The 19,649-nt window shown below is 46.2% G+C and overlaps 1 protein-coding gene across 2 annotated transcripts in view; it reads right to left on the bottom strand.

Annotated features, from left to right (window-relative positions):
• The window catches only part of ADGRG2 (adhesion G protein-coupled receptor G2), a 122,255-nt gene that overhangs the window by 81,440 nt on the left and 21,166 nt on the right, over positions 1-19,649 (bottom strand). The gene's annotated exons all lie outside the window — the stretch shown is intronic.

The following is a 19,649-nucleotide window of genomic DNA, read 5'->3' as shown; positions in this document are numbered from 1 at the left end:
GCAGAGTGCAATGTTGACAAACTGACTTGTATCTTTCAGAATATTCCATTACGCTTTACTTCGAAACCAAAACACTGGTATGACTATTAACTCGAAGAGTTAATACGCTTCATACGAGAAGAGAACTCACTTCATACAATGGTGTCCCCTCAATGTGAAATACAGGCATAACGGTTTTCAAATCAAGATTTGTTAAGAGGAAACAATCTATAGGTGATCTTGGAACCAAGTGACCTACTTCTGGCTTCAGTCAACAGACAGAAGTTCAATGCTCAACGAAGAATCCAAGATATGAATTCAAAGAACAAATAAGGAGTCATGGTGAGTTTCTATTGATCATGATATGTTCTTTACCAAAAAAAAAAAAATAGTTCTTGGGACACCTAGTGGCTCAGTTGGTGGAGCATGTGACTCCTGATCTTGGGGTTGTGAGTTCGAGCCCCACACTAGGTACAGAGATTACTTAAAAATAAAATCTTAGAAAAAAAAAATAGCTCTTAATAAAGTCTGATACGTCAGAAAAACTTCATTAAGCAATGTTTAAAGAAGACAAAAACGAAGGCCAAGCATGACATCCTGTCCTAGCATGAACAAATTGCAAACACATGGCCCAATGCTCAATGTGGAATGAATGTAGGATTAACAAGTGAAAAACATTCAGATAATCAAACAGAGAAACAAATCGACTGTGACTTGAGTATGGAAATAATTTCACTTCACGTTTGTGCAAATGAGGGTTTTCTACCTAGGGATTTTGATGAAATTTCGCAACTCAAGAACATTGCCTCTTCAAAACCTTATCGATAACCACAGTAAAGCACAAAGGTTTTTGGTAACCAAGTTTATTAATAAACAACATGAGGCTCTCTTTGCTCCTTTGGAGTACTTTCAGGTAAAAAAAGAAGGCAAACAACAATGAGGTTTGTTTTGCCCACTGGAGGAAAAAATTTTAAAGGCCAGTAATATCCAGAGCTAGGGAGCATGTGGAGAAATGAACAGTCACATACAGTGTTGGTGGAAACATCAACTTTGAGAGAATAGTTCAGCTAGGTTTTGAAATGTGAAGGGTGTATAGCTTTTGATTCAGAAATTCTAATTCCAGAGGTTGTCCCTACAGAAACATTGATACACATACACACAAAAAACCTGTCGTTGCAGCTTCCGGTGTGGGGGAAGCTTAAGCACCCATCAGCAGATGAACAGTTAAATAAAGAATGGCCCATCCGGGGGCACCTGGGTGGCTCAGTCGGTTAAGCGTCCGACTTCGGCTCAGGTCACGATCTCGCGGTTTGTGAGTTCGAGCCCTGCGTCGGGCTCTGTGCTGACGGCTTGGAGCCTGGAGCCTGCTTCCGATTCTGTGTCTCCCTCTCTCTGTCCCTCCCCGCTCACACTCTCTCTCTCCTTCAAAAATAAATAAACATTAAAAAAAAATAGTGGTCCATCCATATTATGGAATATTATGCAATGCTTAAGAAAATGAAGTTGACCTACATGTATTGACATATAGAGATTGTGAGTACATGTAAGCCAGAAGAAAAAAAAATCAAGTATTCCTAATAATACATAAACTAGGATCTGGTAAGAAAGAAGCAAAGCTCTACGTGTGCATACTTATTTAAGTAGGGGCAAGTGCGAATGCACATGAAAAAGCCTGGAAGGAAACCCACCAAGCCTCCACAGAACGCAGTGTGATGGGGGAAAAGGCTGAACACAAGACACGTATTCGTGTATTGCTTATGCAATGAAATCTATTTCTTCCAGCTAGGAAAAGCAGGAGAGAAGGACAGCCAAGACATCCAGGTTCTCCAGAAAGAGCTCCCAAATCAAGCTCAGAGGGAGGGAGGCTGACTAGGAGCTGATGCCATCAATGGCTCAGCTGGAGGCCATGTCTACTGGCCCTGCCCTAATCCACTTAGAAAGAAAGAGAGACCATGTGGGGGGGGGGGGGGAAGGGTACAGTGACTGCCAATGTTTGGGCTCCTTACATCACTGAAAGGAAAGGGCAAGTCACAAAAGGAACCATATCGACTTATGCAAGACATGGCACAGAACAGAGAAAGTTCTCAGAGAACAGCAAATTCACCGACGGCTAGGATTAACTGAAACCTCCCGCGGTTGCAGACTGCCCCAGAGCATGACATCCGGGAGGCTGGAAGTACATCCAACTTCCTCCATTTATCAAGCTGGCTAAAAGCCAGGGTAATACCAGTGCGAGCAGGGAGAGAAAAAGGGTAAGCAGACTGGACAAGTGGTTTGGGTGGGAAGAAATGCTGCGTATATGGTCAGAGCCCCGCTCCAGTGTCAAGTAAGCTCTCAGAGAGGCAAGCCCCATCCAAGGATCGGGACTCCGGAGCTCACAGACCGCAGAGGCCCTGGGTGCAGGCCACAGGACCCAAGCATCCTGGGGGTAATCAGCAGAAGAGGCCAAGCGCACAAGTAACAGCCAGCCAGCCCCAGGCAGTTGTACCACTGCCCTCTGGGTCAATGCGAAGCTGGTCCAGGGATCAATTTAAAAAACAAAAAGAAAAACCCCCGCTGGCTGGCGACACATGGCGACACAAGGCCCTCCTGGAAGACTCAGCACGTCATTTGAAACCTAATGATTAAGTAGTGGCCCGGACCGAGGGACAGAGAATGGCAGAGGGTTCCTGGCATTGACACCACCATGGAAGAAAGGACCAAACACAGAGGCTGTGATAAATCGGGAACGAGTGAAGAAATCAACAAAGAGAGGCTTCTCCACACTAGTAGGAAAAGCAAATTGCACTGTCAGAGATGACACTGAAGGTTAGGCTTGTGGGCACGCACAGAAGGCCAGGGATATGCAGGTTCTGGACTGGAGAGTAGTGGGTATCACCATCGAGGCACAAACAAAAGAGGGATGGCAGAACCGTGCGGTGGTCCCACTGCCGATCAGACCCAACCTAATAAGATCTTCACCCACACAGACTGCTAGAGAAGAGTTAGATTGTGACAAGGCTCTGGAAAACTCTGAAGATAATTCATGCAACAAACATTTACTGAATGCCTACTACATGCCAATAACAGGGCCACTCTGTATGGCTCCGCAGGCTGCACCCTGCCGAAGGGTGCCCGGCCAAGAGGAACTTCGGAGCCTGAATCCAGAATGTCGAGTTTTCTGGAAGTGCCAGATGAACCGGCTGCAGACTCTGTCACAGGCATGGCAGGAGCTCTGAGGAAGGAAACTCAACCAGTGCAGGGACATGGATGCAGGCACGGAACACCTCGAGGAGGTAACAGTCATGCCGCATCCCAAAGGGTGCACGACCCCTTTTACGTGAAGAAATGGAAAAGAGCATTCCGGAGAGGAAACAGCCTAAATCAAGACACAGAGCCCATGACCGGCACGGAGTGGGCAGGACTTGGAATCAGCTGACGTTCCTGACGCATAAAGAGCAAAGCAGAGGATGGCCAGAAGGGACCCTGGAGAGATGGAGCAGAAAACCAATGGAACGTATTAAAAATATGTGAACGGGGCGCCCGGGTGGCTCAGTCGGTTGAGCGTCCGACTTCGGATCAGATCATGATGTCACCGTTAGTGGGTTCGAGCCCCGCATTGGGCTCTGTGCTGACATCTAGGAGCCTGGGGCCTGCTTCACATTCTGTATCTCCCTCTCTCTCTGCCCCTTCCCCTGTCATGCTCTGGCTCTGTCTCTGTCTGTCTGTCTGTCTGTCTCTCTCTCTCAAAAATAAATAAAAAACATTTTAAAAAATTTTAAAAAATACATCATGCGAATGGACTGGGAAAAATTCACACTGCGTGTCCACAGGGAGATCGTGATGGATCATGACTAGTAGCCGCTGAGTATACGAGACACTCACAGGAAAAAGAAAAAAAAGGCAGCTAGGTGTTCTCCAGCTCTCCGAGGGGCAGAGGAGGAGAAACGGTGGCTTAAACCATAGCCCAAGATTTAAGTTAAACAGGAGGACGGATGCCCTGGTGTTGATCGCTGCTCTTTTGCAGAAGTGACAGAGCTTGTGGAATTGCTTTCTCAAACATCTAAGGAGATGACCTCATCGTGCCTGTGGTAAATGGAACAGCCCAGGCCAGGGAAAGTAGCTGCCATACTATTTTTCCTACACTCAACTCCTTTCCTCTCTCACCCCTCCCCATTGTTCTCTCTGCCCTTCCCTTCAACAGGCGTTAACTTGTTTCACTGTGCTTCCCCTGATTGAGCCTCAAGGATACTGCGGGGAGGTTTTGGGGTTTACAGATTGAAGGGTTGTGGCAAATGGAAGGGTTGTGACAATCCTGCATTAAGCAGGTCTGTCGCTACCTCCCTTCCAACAGCATTTGCTCACTTTCTGTCTCTAGGTCACGTTTTGCTCATCCTCACAATATTTCGACCTTGTTCATCATTATTGTATTTGTTATAGTGATCTGTGGTCAGTGATTACAAGTTGCTGACAGCTCAGATGATGGTTAGCATTTTTTAGCAATAAAGTATTTTTGAATTCAGGCGCGTACGCTGTTTTGTGCAATGAGATTATCGTACGCTTAGCAATTAACACGTAACGCTTCCAACAAAGTGTACACATAACTTTCATATGCGCTTGGGAAACCAAAAACTTCATCTGACTTGCTTTGTTGTGGTGGTCTGGACCCAAACCCACAATATCTCTCCAGCGTACCCATACTCTCCTTCGTCCTACAATGTCCCTCCTTTCCTTCTCTCCCCTTACCTAGCCTGACATTTGCCAAATTACTCCAAGACCTCAAATGTGGACGGTTACCTCTGTCCAGAGCTGGAAGAGCGGTATAGAAGACCGCGTGCCAAGGACCCACCATGGAATGACTCCCTGATAATCAGATCCAACTCTCTGAGGGAGGCAACCACAGCCCTCCACAGGACAAGGTGCAATTAAAGGTGTTCAGAACAAAGCATCACTTGCTCTAGGGTACAAATAATTACCACCTTAAAAGTAAATACGTCTGTGAGGACATACCAATTAGTTCTTTCTCAGAGCGTTAGTTTACGGTTTCACAAAAAGAATATTTTTAACTTTTTTTAAGTTTATTTATTTTGAGAGAGAGAGAGAGAGAGAGAGAGCACAAGCAGGGGAGGGGCAGGTATAGAGGGAGACAGAGAGAATCCCAAGCAGGCTCCGCACCGTCAGCACAGAGCCGGACACGGGGCTCAATCTCACAATCTCACGAACCACGAGATTGCGACCTAAGCCAAAATCAAGAGTCGGACACTTAACGGACTGAGCCACCCAAGTGCCCCTGAAAGAATACTTTTTTTAAATACAAGTCTTAGACTAAACTATACATTCATACAAAGTTAACCTGAGGCGAACCATCTTCCATTTCTTTGGAAACATTTCGCCACGAAAACTGAATTTAGGTAACCACCACAACCTTAAATCGACCCCAATTGTCATACCTGGGATTTTCTAACTCTTAACTTCCCTTTCCACTGGGTAGCAACAAATTCTGGGCATTTCCCTCTACTTGAACTATGTTTTGATATTGTATTTTCAATAATGAGATAAAATACAATGAAAACATATATAAACGGGGACAAAAACCAAACCATTGTACAGGTAGGAGAGGCTCTACCAAGCAACTAAGAAAACCCCCACGTCAATTTTTCCTTTGTTTGTTAAATTTTTGTTGTACATTTGACATTATATTGGGGCTAAAAGTAAAGTCTGAAGCATTAAACATCTTTCTGTGTCCAAATATATTTGCCAGTGGAGACGTCCTACACACTTAACTGTTCCTTAGTCCTATGTCAGGAGTGAAAGATGAAGAAACCTTTGCCCATGAAGGTTTCATTGTTCCCCCTGGAAATGAGTAAGAAGTCACATTATTATCCAGTCGTATTTGACAGATAAAGTGCGCGAGATAGGAACCTGGTGATTCATTAATAGCACTTTTTATTTCAACGTGACACCCTCACCCTCACCCTCGACACTGTTGTGTCTCTGCCAACTGTGCCCGCAAAATAAATTTCTAGTCCTTCTCTTTGGTGGTAGATTGCAAAACGAGGTGTACAAAACACGTACACCATGCATGCTTGCTATCTCAGCGCGCTTGTCCATTTGCAAGGCGACTTTACGGGGCCTCCTATCAAAAGGCAGAGTCTATTTCTCCACCCCCAGAACGTGGGCCGGCCTTGCCCCTTGCTTTTGCCCAAGAGGACATCAGCAAATGGGATACAAGCACGCAAGTTCGCACCCTCTTGCTGCTCCTGGCGCTCTCAAAGCACCGTGTAAGCACATATACAAGCCCGAGCTAGCCCGCCACATGGCAAAAGGCACCAGCCCAGTCATCGCCACTGTGCCAACCCCCGGGGACAGTCATCTGGCTGACTGGCAGCTGATGCAGGTGCATAAATGAGACCAACTGAGACCAGCAGGACCATCTAGCTGGGCCCAGGCCAACTACAGACTCCAGAATTGAGAATTAATAAAATGGCTGTGGCTTTATTAAGCCGCTAAATTTGGGGGCGTTTTGTTACACAGGAAAAGCTAATTTATATACTTTCTTTCTTCCTTTCCTTCCTCTTCATTCTGTCTCTTCCTTCTCTACCCTTTCTTCCTTTCATTACCACCCCCCCCAAACACACACACACACACACACACACACACACACACACACTTCTTGCTTTCTTCCTGTCCTTCTACAAGTACTACAAAGTACCCTTTTAGGGCCCACTTGGTACAAGCCACTGGTCTGGACTATTTCGAATTCACAACCCTTTTCTTCTAACCCACTCCTTTTGAAAGCCACCAAGCTGACCCTGCAGACCTTGCAAGGTCTGTGGCCCCACTCCTAAGGTGATTCGGCAAGATGTTTCTGGAGACCAGCAGGCCAGAAGGCAGACTCTTGGCCGAGTTGGCAGCCCAGCTCCGGACATTTGCTGGTGACAATCTCCCGGGGGGAGTCATTTGTCACTGTGACCTGCTGAGTGGGTCACTGAGGGGTTCCAGCCCTCCCCTCTACCCGCCAGCAGGGAAGTGTCATAAGAAAATGGACCTTTCAAGCCAGACACCCAAGGGTTAAAGGGCATAGCCCAAGACCCTTTCTCTCATGTGGCTGCTGAGGCTAAGTAAGCAGAAAATATATTTATAACTACAGGAAACAACGCATTGTGAGTGGTAAAATGCTTAGATTTCCATTTGTTTACTACACGAATAAAAGACAATCAATAGGATCATCTTACTAATGACACCAAACCACTCAGTACAACTCAGAAGCCAGAAGGTCATTCCTTAAAATGCTTTTCTTTCCTCTTCCACATTTAGAGTCTGCACTTTATTCCCTAACTTATTTTTCCCCCGAATGATGTTTTTTCAGACTTTTTAAAAGCTTACTTTTCCCTGGTGTCCTGGAACCTGCCGTTTGTTTGTGGTTACATTAATTTTTAGAAAGGTCAAATTAGATGTCAGGGTTGGATAAATGTTCATGTGTGTGTGTGTGTGTGTGTGTGTGTGATGTTTTAAATGGGATTCTCTCCTTTAAGATTCCTTGGAGAAGCTCTCTCCTTCTCTAGGTGCATGTGTGAATGTATTTCAAACTGACCACCAAAATGTGAGGTGGACAGAAATTTTAACGGCTTCCATCAACAAGGGTAAATTGGAAGTATACCCTCTGGTACACATTTCTAAGATTTTTCTCAATTTCTGAACGCTGTCCTTTTTTTAAGTTTATTTTGAGAGAGAGGGAGAGACAGCGGGCACTTGTGAGTGGGGGGAGAGAGGGGGAGACGGAGAGAGAGAGAGAGAGAGAGAGAGAGAGAGAGAGAGAGAGAGAGAGAGAGAAGGAGAGAGACAATCCCAAGCAGTCTCCATGCTGTCAGCGCAGAGCTCGAGGCAGGGCTCGATCTCACAACCGCGAGATCACGACCTGAGCCGAAACCAAAAGTCAGTGGCTTCACTGACTGAGCCACCCAGGTAGCCCCTGAAGCCATTCTCTGGCAGAGCAGAGGAGTTTACTGCTTCAAGCATCTTTAATATTTCCCTTCCTATGTTCTCAAACTGTCCATAGAGCCTCATCATTTAGAGAGAATTACTTTTCCTCCTTCTCATCTGTTAAGAGTAATAACTTCTTCCATTTGTACAATGGTTTATGATAGACAAGATGCTTTTGCATACATGACCTCAAGTGACCCACAAATGTTTGCCAGGCCCCATACTAGGTAGTGGGGATACACTGGAAAGCAAAGTAAGTCCTGCCTTCAGGAAGCTTATCATCTGCCGGGGAAGCAAAGATGTGACATAAAAATTAACACCAAGAAATGCAAATGTGGTAAGTGCCACCAAGAAAAGCATGTGGACCTCCAAGTGAAGACAGTGGGATTTGACCTAGGGGGTCATGGATGGCTTCCCTGTGGAAGTGATGCTAAAACCCGAAGGATAAGTGGGAGGAGTGAACCCAGAAAAGAGGCAGGGAAAGACCATACAAAGTAGAAGGAGCACGTGCAAAGGCACCGTGGCAGGAGGGAATATGACCTATGCAACAAACTAAAAACATGTCAGAGTGGGCAGGACGCAGAGGGGTCGGGGGCACTCGGAGATGAGACTGAGGGAGCAGACAAGACTCAGTTCATACGGGCTCCTGGTGGCCAAGGTGAGGATTCGTGTCTTGTTCTCAGAGCAATGGAAAGGCGCTGAAGGACTTTAAACCAAGGGTGATGTGTTCACATTTTGGCAAGACTGTTCTGGCTGTTGAGTGGAAAATGGATTAGGGAGGAACAGAGTGGAGTAGGGGTTCCAGTTTGGGATTTCTACTCTCCATCTCAAACACTGCTCTGAAGGTCTGAGCAATTCAATAAAACAAAAATCCAAAGTCAGATGTATAATCAAGGAAATGGAAACTATAGACTTATGTCATACATACACAAATATAATGGAATTCAGGGTTTGCAAAAGGAGGAAGATTCAAAATGATGATACAAATCAGTTTCCCCAGGGCTCGACAAACTTCTTCTGTGAAGGGGCAGATGGTAAATATTGCCAGCTTTGAAGGCTATAGGATCCCTGCTGCAGCTACTCAATCACTGCGGCAAGAGAACAGCCACGGACAAAACGTAAATGAATGGACGTGGCCGGGTGACAATGCAACTTGATTTTCAAAACCATGGGGCGGTTGCCCATGGGCAGTAGTTGGCCCGCTCTATACCCCTGAGGAAGGGATATGAGTATTTGAGAAGAGAGACGCTAGCTTGGCTGAGGCTGGTGGTAGTGGTGATGAGATACAGACATATGCGAGGATATCCGGAAGGGAGCATCAGTGGGCCTCGTGTCTGGATTGGATATTGAAGGTGAGCCAGTGGAAGGCACAGCCTCGACTTCAACGAGGCAAGAGAGGCTCAGAGGTAGTAAGCGGCCAAGTGTGGGCTAGAACCCAGTTCATCACACCTGGCTTTTGTGGTCACATACAATTTGTACAGGGTTAACGTCAATCCCCAGCTCTCCCCCTCACAATCAGTCCCTGTGAGACAACGTGGAAATGAGTCAGGTGTCACCAATAACAAAAAACAACATAGTAGACAGTCAAGGCCTCGCTGGGGGCTGGGGCACAGGACGAAGAAACCAGAGTGGGTAGGATTAACCAGAGACCGGCTTTAAAAAAGATGAGCTTGAGGCGCCTGGGTGGCTCAGTCTGTTAAGTATCCGATTTGGGCTCAGGTCATGATCTCATGGTGTGAGTTCGAGCCCCACACTGGGCTCTGCGCTGATGGTACAGAGCCTGTTTGGGATTCTCTTTCTCTCTCCCTCTCTCTCTCTGCCCCTTCCCCGCTCGCTCAAAATAAATAAATACACTTTTAAAAAACTACAAATAAAAAGACGAGCTTACAGTCAAGTGTCTGGTGAGGATGAGGAGGGGCAAAGGCAGGAGGAAGAAGGGTAAACCCAAATGTGAGGGACAGACGTGTGACCCAACACTTCCTAATGCCACCAGGGAAGGCACAGAGACTGATGTGGGAAGAGCAGGAAACCAGTGCTGGCTCTCGGAGCCGTTGGTACACAGGCCCTTCTTTTCTGCTCTTGCCTTCCAGTCTCGTCCCCCCGCCTTGCCCCTAGCATCTTAAAATTCTATCCTTGGACCTGTCCTCAGGACCTTGGACCTCTATCCTTGGACCTGGGTTACACAAACCCAGGAGGTCTCTGGAGAAGTAGAGTAAGAATTTCATCCTGGCCTCGTGTCTCAGAATCTCCGGTAATATTTTTATTTAGAGACCCCACTTGTTCCATGGAGGTCAAGAGGTAATTAACAACCAAAAGCACAGATAACAAAATGGCACTCTGTGTTCCCCTCCTCCCACAAAGAAAAGTAGCTTCAAGGAGAATATATGAATCAGAGAAGGAGGCCAACCAAGGAGGGGAACTAGGAAACAGATAGATAGGTCCTAAGGCCTTCCTATTTGTATTATTAAACCACAAATGTGGCTCTTTGGTGCCCAGATAGAAAAATCAATCATATTCCATTCTGAACTCTTATCCATGAAGTAAAGAAAACAAAAGAATCCTTCGAGGTTGGGGCATCTGGCTGGCTCAGTCAGCAGAGCGTGTGGCTCTTGATCTTGGGGTTGTAAGTTCAAGCCACACATTGGGTGCAGAGATTACTGAAAAATAAAATCTTAAAAAAAAATCCTTTGGGGTGCCTGGGTGGCTCAGTCGGTTGAGCATCTGACTTCGGCTCAGATCGTGATCTCACAGTTCATGAGTTGAGCCCTGCGTCGGGCTCTATGCTGACACCTCAGAGCCTGGAGCCTGCTTCAGATTCTGTGTCTCCCTCCTTCTCTGCCCTCCCCTGCTCATGCTCCATTTCTCTCTCTCTCTCTCGCTCTCTCTCTTTCAAGTATAAATAAACATTTAAAACACGTTTTTTTTTTTTTTCAAAAAAAAAAACCTTCAAGGAAGCGAAGTTTTTCATAAGCTAGTCAATGGAACCCACATAGGGGCTGGCCATACTTGGTCTCTCCACTTTCTTCTAGCCACTCTTGAATGTGTTTTAGTCAGGCTTTTGGGTTGCTTTTATCAAGGTCACCCATGACTTCCGCCTGCCAAACCCAGCCTTCACTTCTCAGTCCCCCACATGTCCTTTCAGCAGCCTTGAACGGCTGACCACAGCGTCCGCAGGAAGTTGTGGCTTCCAATTAACACTCTTCAAAATGTAGGCCAGTCTGTCTGCACAGGGAAACAATAAAGGGGTATGTTCTGTGAAGGCAAAAAGCATCTGCAGTCAACTCCTACGCATGGATAAATGGTGCTATGAAACGTACTCATAGTCCTAAGAACACTGCTTTGAGGACACAAAGATGGGAGTGACTGATTCTATCGTCTTTTTTTTCATTTTTTGAAGTTTTTTAATTTTATTTTTGAGAAAAAGAGTGTGAGCAAGGGAGGGGCAGAGAGAAACGGAGACAGAGAATCCCAAGCAGGCTCTACACTGTCAGTGTAGAGCCCAACGTGAGGCTTGAACTCACGAACTGTGAGATCATGACTGAGCTGAAATCAAGAGTCGGAAGCTTAACCAACTGAGCCACCCAGGCGCCCCTGATTCTATCTTTTGTGTGTTTTATGTAAGGCAGAGAAACATGTTCTATATCAGGGACTGAAGATGATGGCGACCTAGAAGGGACTTTTAAAGCTTGCCTCTACAGAGTAGGACTCCTCTCCTATCCGAAGAGTTCTGTTGTTTTTTAAAAGGAAAGATTTTTTTAATGTTTACTATTATTATTAAATGTTACTTATCATTATTATCTGTTTTTGAGAGAGAGAGAGACAGAGCATGAGCAGGGGAGGGGCAGAGAGAGAGGGAGACACAGAATCCCAAGCAGGCTCTACCCGGTCAGCACAGAGCCCAATGCGGGGCTCGAACCCATGAACCAAGAGATCATGACCTGAGCTGAAGCCGGAAGCTCGAGGACTGAAGCACCCAGGCGCCCCAAAAGTTTTTTGTTTTTAACTGCCCTCTAAAAGACAACCTCTCAAGGCTTCTTTCGTAAGGCAACGCAACCCACTAAAGAACATGAATTTCAAATACCAGGGTCATTAACAGAGAAGTGTGTCAGCTTCAATGGGGAGTAGGGCCACCACAGGCATGGATGGCTGGGAAGGGCCCAATGGGGTCAAGGCCCGGACAACACAGGAGCACTGAGGTAGAAAGCTGCCCGTTAGCTTGGAGAGGGCTTCTCCCAGGGAGGGCGAAAGGAGAGGGGCGGGGAAAGGGAAGAGACCCCAGGGAGGAGCTTTAGCTACAGCACAGGTCTGCTGGGCCGGGCCTCAGAAACTGGAGGTCAGTGCCGTTCCAATCAGCTCTCGGACATCCAGGAAAACCTCCCATTTCAAACTGGCCTTCTCGTTTTGTTTTATTTCCTCCCTCATCGGGATGTTCTCTTAAAGCATCAACACTACCTGCTCCTTTTGCTTATGTTGCCTTCAAAGGACTACTTGGCTCCTCCAGAAGCGGAGTTATTTTTACAGACTGGGTGGTGTAAGGCAGGGTGGGGAAAGCCCGAGATGGCGGAAACTCCTCTCTCACCGGAGAACTTGGCCGAGGCACCGCGCCCTGGCCTCACACCAGAGCAGGGCCATCCATTTTCTTCTTTTTTTAGTACTAGCCTCTTTGACCCACCCAGTGCTGTGATTTGTCAGTGTGTTTTTCCGGGAGGGCTGGCAGACGACTTGTCGGGTTCAACGGTTTGCACCGACGGCCCCAGTGGAGTCCTCTGAAGACTGCAAAACTGGACGCACAGACGGCCCGTAAAAATCCTACCTCCCACAAGCGTCTGGATGCTGCCTTTTCCCAAATGACCCTCCAGCACTGATGCAGCATGGGTGGCTTCACGGTATTTTTTTTTAATGATTTTTCCAAAACTGAGGTGTTCCAAGTGATGTGGGAGTACTATTTTTTTTTTTTCCCTTGCGGGAAGCGTCTAAACTCCCCAGAGATTTGGGGAAAATGGGAGCGTAACTCATGAATGAACTGACTCTCAAAGCTCATCACCTGCCACCAAACCCCAAAGTCTCCGTGAACCATGAGATGCACGGGGCCTGCCTGTTAAGAGGCCTGTAAGGCACTTTAATACACTGCAGGGAAAGCGGTGTGATAATATATGTGCCATCTAGTTTGACCTTGAACTGTTACGAGGGGTCAGCAAACTTGACTGCAGAAAGGCTACTCTCCAGAGGCAGCTACCCCGTGTCCTTCTGCCATGCAGATGTTGACCATTAATCCACACTTTGCTAGTCAGCATGTGGAATGCCAGAAACATTCTACTGATAAAAGTAGTGACTCAACAGGAGCGATGAAGAGGATGTGGAGGAAAAAAGCAGAAGTTATTTCTCTCATCTGAAGTCACATAGGTTAGTCTCGGGGATGCATGGAGAATTCTACAGTAAAAAAAAAAAGTGCAGGGTAAATATGAAACAAATACTTCAGTCGGTCTCCCAGGTTCATCTCCGAAAGGGTCAAGTTGAAAAGACACGGACCAGAATGGGAAGGTCAGGTAAGCGGCTAATGGGGTTTGTCAGAAACATTCACTAACTTCTTAACTCCCTGTAAATTGTCAAGAAATCTTAACCATAGAAAAGAAAGGTCGCCAGACCCGCTCACGAAGTAAGTGGCAGTCGTTTCAAGGGTCATAAGCGCCTGCCTTTGAATTCTGGCTGTGCCACCTGCCATCCCTAAAACCTCGGGCAAGTCAGTCAGTCTCTCCGTGCACCTCAGTTTCTTCATATGTAAAATGGAGAGAATATCAACAGTGCCCATCTCACAGTTGTTGGAACACACAAAGGTGTAAATACAGACAAAATACATAAGGGGCACCTGGGCGGCTCCGTCGGTTGAAGGTCCGACTTCGGCTCAGGTCATGATCTCACAGTTCGGGAGTTGGAGCCCCGCGTCGGGCTCGCTGCTGTCAGCCCAGAGCGATGAAACAGGGATGATCCCTGTTTCAGGGATGTTTGCCCTTCACGGTTCTTGTGTGCAGGGGTGAGTAAGTGCGGGAAGGGTGCCCAGGGTGGAGTCTGGCTCCCGGCACCGGCTCGCGAGTGCCGCTTCGTAGTGCTCTCACCAGCTTTCGGGGCTGAAGCGCGGCAGGCAGGCCGCTCTGCTGCCTCGCGCGCCCGGGGTCGTGGGTAAAACTGAACGGGCTCCTCCGAAGACACCTGCGCTCTGTCCTCCCCGGCGGCCCCACCTCGTCCAGCCCCCTGCGGCCCCCCTTCCCTGTGCTCTGCTCCTCATCCCCACCCCATCACAATCGCCCCCCCAGGACGTAGCCGGTGTGGGCTCCTGACCCCTGAGTGTGAAGGCTTAGTGAGCTTTCTGTCTCAAGGCACCGGCCGGTGGGAGGGTCGGATCACCGAATCATTGACTTTGTCATTCGTTAAAGGCATGTGGAGACCGGAAGAGAAAGTATATTCGAGGGGCCGTGAGGGGCCAGGCCTACGTTTGAGGATTGGTCGGCTGGCAGCCCACGGCGCCACACTAGGAACACACCAGGGAGCAGGACGGATACAACTGTGCCCTTCTGGAACTCACATGCCAATGGGGCACTCAAGCAAATAGAAACGTAAATGGACAAACACAGGCAACCGTCTCAAGTGTGAAAGAGGGCCGTGAAGGGAACACACGAGGAGATGGATGACATTCCTAGAGGAGACGACACAGAGAGAGTGCAGCTTGCTCCGTATTATAAGGAAAGTCAGCAGAGAGAAACTGAGTCATGGCGTGACCATTGCTGTTAAGACGTTCAGGTTGGCAGGAGTCGGGCAACGCTTGGCCGATACGCCAGGAGACCCTAAACTCCACACGAGGGAACATTCCTTTTCACTCAGCTTTTTCACTCCTTTTGTCTCAGACAAGCTTCATATGAGAATATGGACACAAGTCCAAAGGAATCCGAATCATAATACTTAGAGAACAGGGTAAGTCTTCATCCGCTTCTGAGCTGTTTAGCTGAAGTTACAGGAGTAGACTAGAAAATGCACTCCCTCCAGAGCTGGTGGAAACTTGCCTTCTTACTACACCTCAAGATGCCAACTCAGAGGTGGGGGGGGGGAAGGGGGGGACTCGAGTTGAATTATATTTGTTTTGTTGCGGTTTTCTGGAATCTCTAAAATTTTAACAATAAAGATATATTATTTTTTAAAACAGAAAAAAATCTCACGAGCAGCATATTTTGGGGTTTTTTTCTATCCCAGCAATAGCAAAACAAAACTATACTAAAAACACTGTTAGCTGCTCAATAAAATCTGTACGCTATTAGTAATAAGTAGTAAGCAGAAAATCAAAGCTGGGAAGTGGATATGAAGTGTGTGTTGACCGGGGAGGGGGGGTGCGGGGGAGATTTTTGAGAGGTGGCCTGAGAAAGATGCCTGGAGGCCCACTGGGGGATGAGAGCTGGGGATGAGCGCCACAGGGAAAAGACACAGCTCTCTGGAAGAAGGATCCCTGATCACCCACTTACCCAGACAGGAAAGATTACTCCTGATGCGAATCAGTCTGGACTTGATGGAACCAAGCAACGAGTCAGAGGAAAATTAAGTGATGGGTTGGCATGGTGTTCGGATAAATGACAGCCAAAGTCTAGTAACTGCAGGCTATGATCAGGCAGGATTTGAAGTGCTTTATTTGTACTAATTCAATCCTGGGGCGCCTGGGTGGCTCAGTCGGTTGGGCGTCCAACTCTTGATTTCGATTCAGGTCACGATCTCATGGTTCATGAGACTGAGCCCCAAGTCGGGCTCTGTGGTGACAGCATGGAGCCTGCTTCAGATTCTCTCTCTCCCTCTCTCTCTCTCTCTCTGCCCCTCCCCGATGGGCACACATACGCATACTCTCTCTCTCTCTCTCTCTCTCTCTCTCAAAATAAACTTTAAAAAAAAGGAAATAGAGAAAGAATGAAAGAATGACATCTGAAAACCTAGGGGAAGAAAAACTACTGCAAAGGAACTCAAACTCAACTTTGTGATTCCTTGTAGGCAAAAGACAATAGGATTACTACCCATTTCTGGAAGTTTCACCATTTCACTTTTACGTAATGCCAATTGCTTCTCCCACTTTCAGCTTTACACCATTTTGGTTTATAAAAGGTTTCACAAGAATGCTCTACTTTTGGACAGCACGGGAAACCTGTATTTCCAAAACCAATTTTATGGGTTGTGAACATTTGGAAGAACTAAAGCCACACAAAACAATCTCCAAAATAGCTGGTTAAAATCTAAATGAATTATTGGCTTGATTTAGGCTTAGTTAACAGAATAACTTGAGGTTTGTTGCAAGCTTCATTAACTCTGAGTGAGTGTGTGTGTGTGCATGTGCGTGTGTGTGCGCGCGTGTGTGCGTGTGCATGTTTAAGCCCTCCTCTCGCCCCACCCTGGCAAACGGGGCGGGTTCAGTTGTTCAATGGGAGTGGTCTAGGGAACAGTAAGGAATCATTTGGGTGGACTGTGCGGGGAAACATATATTTGTCCCTGGCTTGGTTCAGGCCTTGGCAAGTCGTATTGTCACTTGTTCTACTTCTTCTTCAGAGTTCAATTCAAGCTCGTGGTTAAAGCTAACGGCAAAATATTGCTTAACTGAATAGGCACATTGCCGCAGAGAGAAGGGTTCTTTGCTTAAGGTGCCAAGCTCTATTACAGCACATTTGACCAGCTACCTGATGCTCGCTGGAAGAAAATACCGCTTCACGGCTACAAAAGCAAGTGCACATATCTAACGCACAGCTCACAACCTAAACAACATTCAGCCTTCCAGACACAGTGCTTAGCAAAAGTCTGGCTTAGCTTTGTTGTTAGGCGTGTGAGTAATGATTTCACTGGGTCCTTAACTTCTTGAGGAAACGAATTTCCACTTACTGATTGATTTAATATGGTAACTGTAAAAAGAGCTGGACCCAGAGTCAGAAGACACGTCTAAAGGACTGAAGGAATGAAGGAAAAGGAAGAGAACGGAAAAGAAAAGAAGGTGAAGGTGAAGAAAGGAGAAATGAAGAAGGGAAAGAACAAGGAATGAAGTCCTGGCTCACGACAGGGAGGACCTCCGAAAACATGATGCTAGGCAAAAGAAACCAGACCCAGAAGGCCATATACCGTATGGTTCCAGTTATAGGAAATGTCCGGAGTAGGGGAATCCCTAGAGACAGAAAGTAGACGAATGGTTGCCAGGGGCTGAGGGCGGAAGGGAGAAATGGAGAGTGACTGCTAATGAGTCGGTAATGAAAAATGTTCTGGAATTAGATGGTGGTGATAGTTACACAATCTTGTGAATATGCTAAAAAACAAAAACAAAAACAAAAAAATATATATGAATTGCAGAGCACCTGGCTGGCTCAGTCAGAAGAGCACGCAACTCTTGATCTCAGGGTTGTGAGTTCAGGCCACCCATTGGGTGTCGAGATTACTTAAATAAAAAAAACTAAAACACACATACACACACACACACATTGAATTGCACACTCTAAAACGGTGAATTTTATGCTCTGCGACTTATTTCTCAACCAAAAAGGGGGGAGACAAAAAGAAAAAGTTAAAAAAAAAAAAAAAAAAGACCTGACTGCTATGGGCACCCTCTGAGCTGTGAGCAAGGCATCTAATTTCGCTACTATGCTTCCTCATCTGAGAAATGGGGTGATATTAACCTACCTCCCAAGTGGTCGCAAGGTGAGGATGAGATGATCTACGTGAAAGTAATCTCGGAAAAAATGTACAGTGCTACAATTCAAGACAATTTCACTCAAAGCTCAATGAAGTTCTTCATGGAAATTTATGGTAATTCTAAAGTGTGTATGTGAAAGCAAGTGGCTAAGACAACTTGACAAAGAAGAACAAGAAAGAAAGGCTTCACCTACCGGACACCAAGACTCATTAGAAAGCTACAGCTACAGGCGCCTGGGTGGCTCAGTCGGTTGAACATCTGACTTTGGCTCAGGTCACGATCTCACGGTTCGTGAGTTCGAGACCCGCATCGGACTCTGTGCCCACGGCTCTGAGCCTGGAGCCTGTTTCGGATTCTGTCTCCCTCTCTCTGCTCCTCCCTGCTCACACTCTGTCTCTCTCCCTCCCTCTCTCCCTCTCTCTCTCTCAAAGAGTAAATAAACATTAAAAAAAGAAAGAAAGAAAGCTACAGCAATGAAGGCAGTGTAGTATCCTCTCACATTTAGACAAATACACCAGGAGGGCAAATTTGGGTGAGCCTGGAAGCAGATTTGCACACATAAGGACACTTGCTATGTACAGCAAAGGAAGTGCGAGGGCAGAAGCAGCTCAAGAGGGCAAGGATGCTGGGACGACTGGTTTTCCACACGCGGAAAAACAATCCAGATTCCTCTCCCTCAATTCCAATTAGACAAATGATTTCCCAAGCCAACACTTAAAAACTTTCAGGAGACAAACAAAAGGATATCTTTAGGTTTGCAGGACAGGAACACGAAAAGAGGAAATCATAAGAGAAAAAAAAAAAGAAATTTGACTACATTAAAAGTAAGAACTTTATCAGAAAATACCATAAAAAGTAAAAAATAAATAAACAAATAAATAAATAAGCCACAGAGTGGGAGTCACTGTCTACAACACATATCACAAAAAATTAGTTTCCAGAATATATAAAGAGCATCTACAAATCAATACCAAAAAAATATTGATAACCTGCCAGAAAATAGGTAAAAAACTGGAACTAGAATTTCACAAGATAAAACTGAAATAGCCAGTGAACAATGGTACTCAGAGAAACGCAAATCAAAACCGAAAGAGATATAATACCAATGCCTACCATCTCAGCAATATCCAAAAGTCTGGCTACGCTAAGTGTTGGCAAGGATTCTGTCCCTTAGGAAAGCAATCTGGCAATACCTAGTATGCTTGAAGAGGCATAAACCCTACCATCCACCACTTCCAATTTGAGATATTTAATCCCTGGAGAAACATTCATATACCAGTACAAGTAAATATGTTCACGGCTGTTCATAGTAGCTTCGTTTTTCACAACGAAATCTGCAACAACTTCAGTGACCATCGATAGAAGCAGGTATAAATGTATGTTTACATGATGGAACGCCACAGAGCAAAGACACAGACATGACCTAGAGCTACGTGTAACGAGGACAAATGTCACCAAAAAAAATGTTTGAAAATGAAAATTGCAGAAGAATACGACAACAGAAAAGATAACCATCATATAAAGTTTAAAAGCTTGCAAGGAGCATTCTCCTTTGCTTAGGAAAGTATACATATGTAGGAAGTGTACATACGAGAAGATAAACACCAATTTCAAGATAGCGCTTACCTTTGTGCATTTTAAAAGCATTTTAAAAAACCCACATTTTTTAAATGTACAGCCAGGGTCGAAGCTCTCCTGGTGACACCATTGATGGAGCAGGTCCAAAGTACATGGAATTCTCTGCACTTTCCTCAGCACAACTGAACCAGCACAGACCCACCCACAGTGGGTCCCCATAGGAGCAAAGGCCACACAGGGGTCAGAGCCATGTGCTTGACTGATATACAGTGTTCTGATTACCTGAGCCAATCATCCACAAGCAGTTGAACCCGGCAGCAACAAGACACAAGGCTCACTTCGCCTCAGGTACCATTTCGATCCTAGCAGGGAAGGAAGCTGAAGTATTGAAGTGGAAACATCCTGGTTAATGACGGATTACCATTTAGTAATA

This window comes from Panthera pardus, unplaced genomic scaffold (assembly GCF_024362965.1).
Source record: "Panthera pardus isolate Hobbes unplaced genomic scaffold, ASM2436296v1 HiC_scaffold_27, whole genome shotgun sequence".
Lineage (NCBI taxonomy): Eukaryota > Metazoa > Chordata > Mammalia > Carnivora > Felidae > Panthera > Panthera pardus.
Note: the sequence above shows the minus strand (reverse complement) of the source record. Positions and strands in the feature narration are given on the sequence as shown.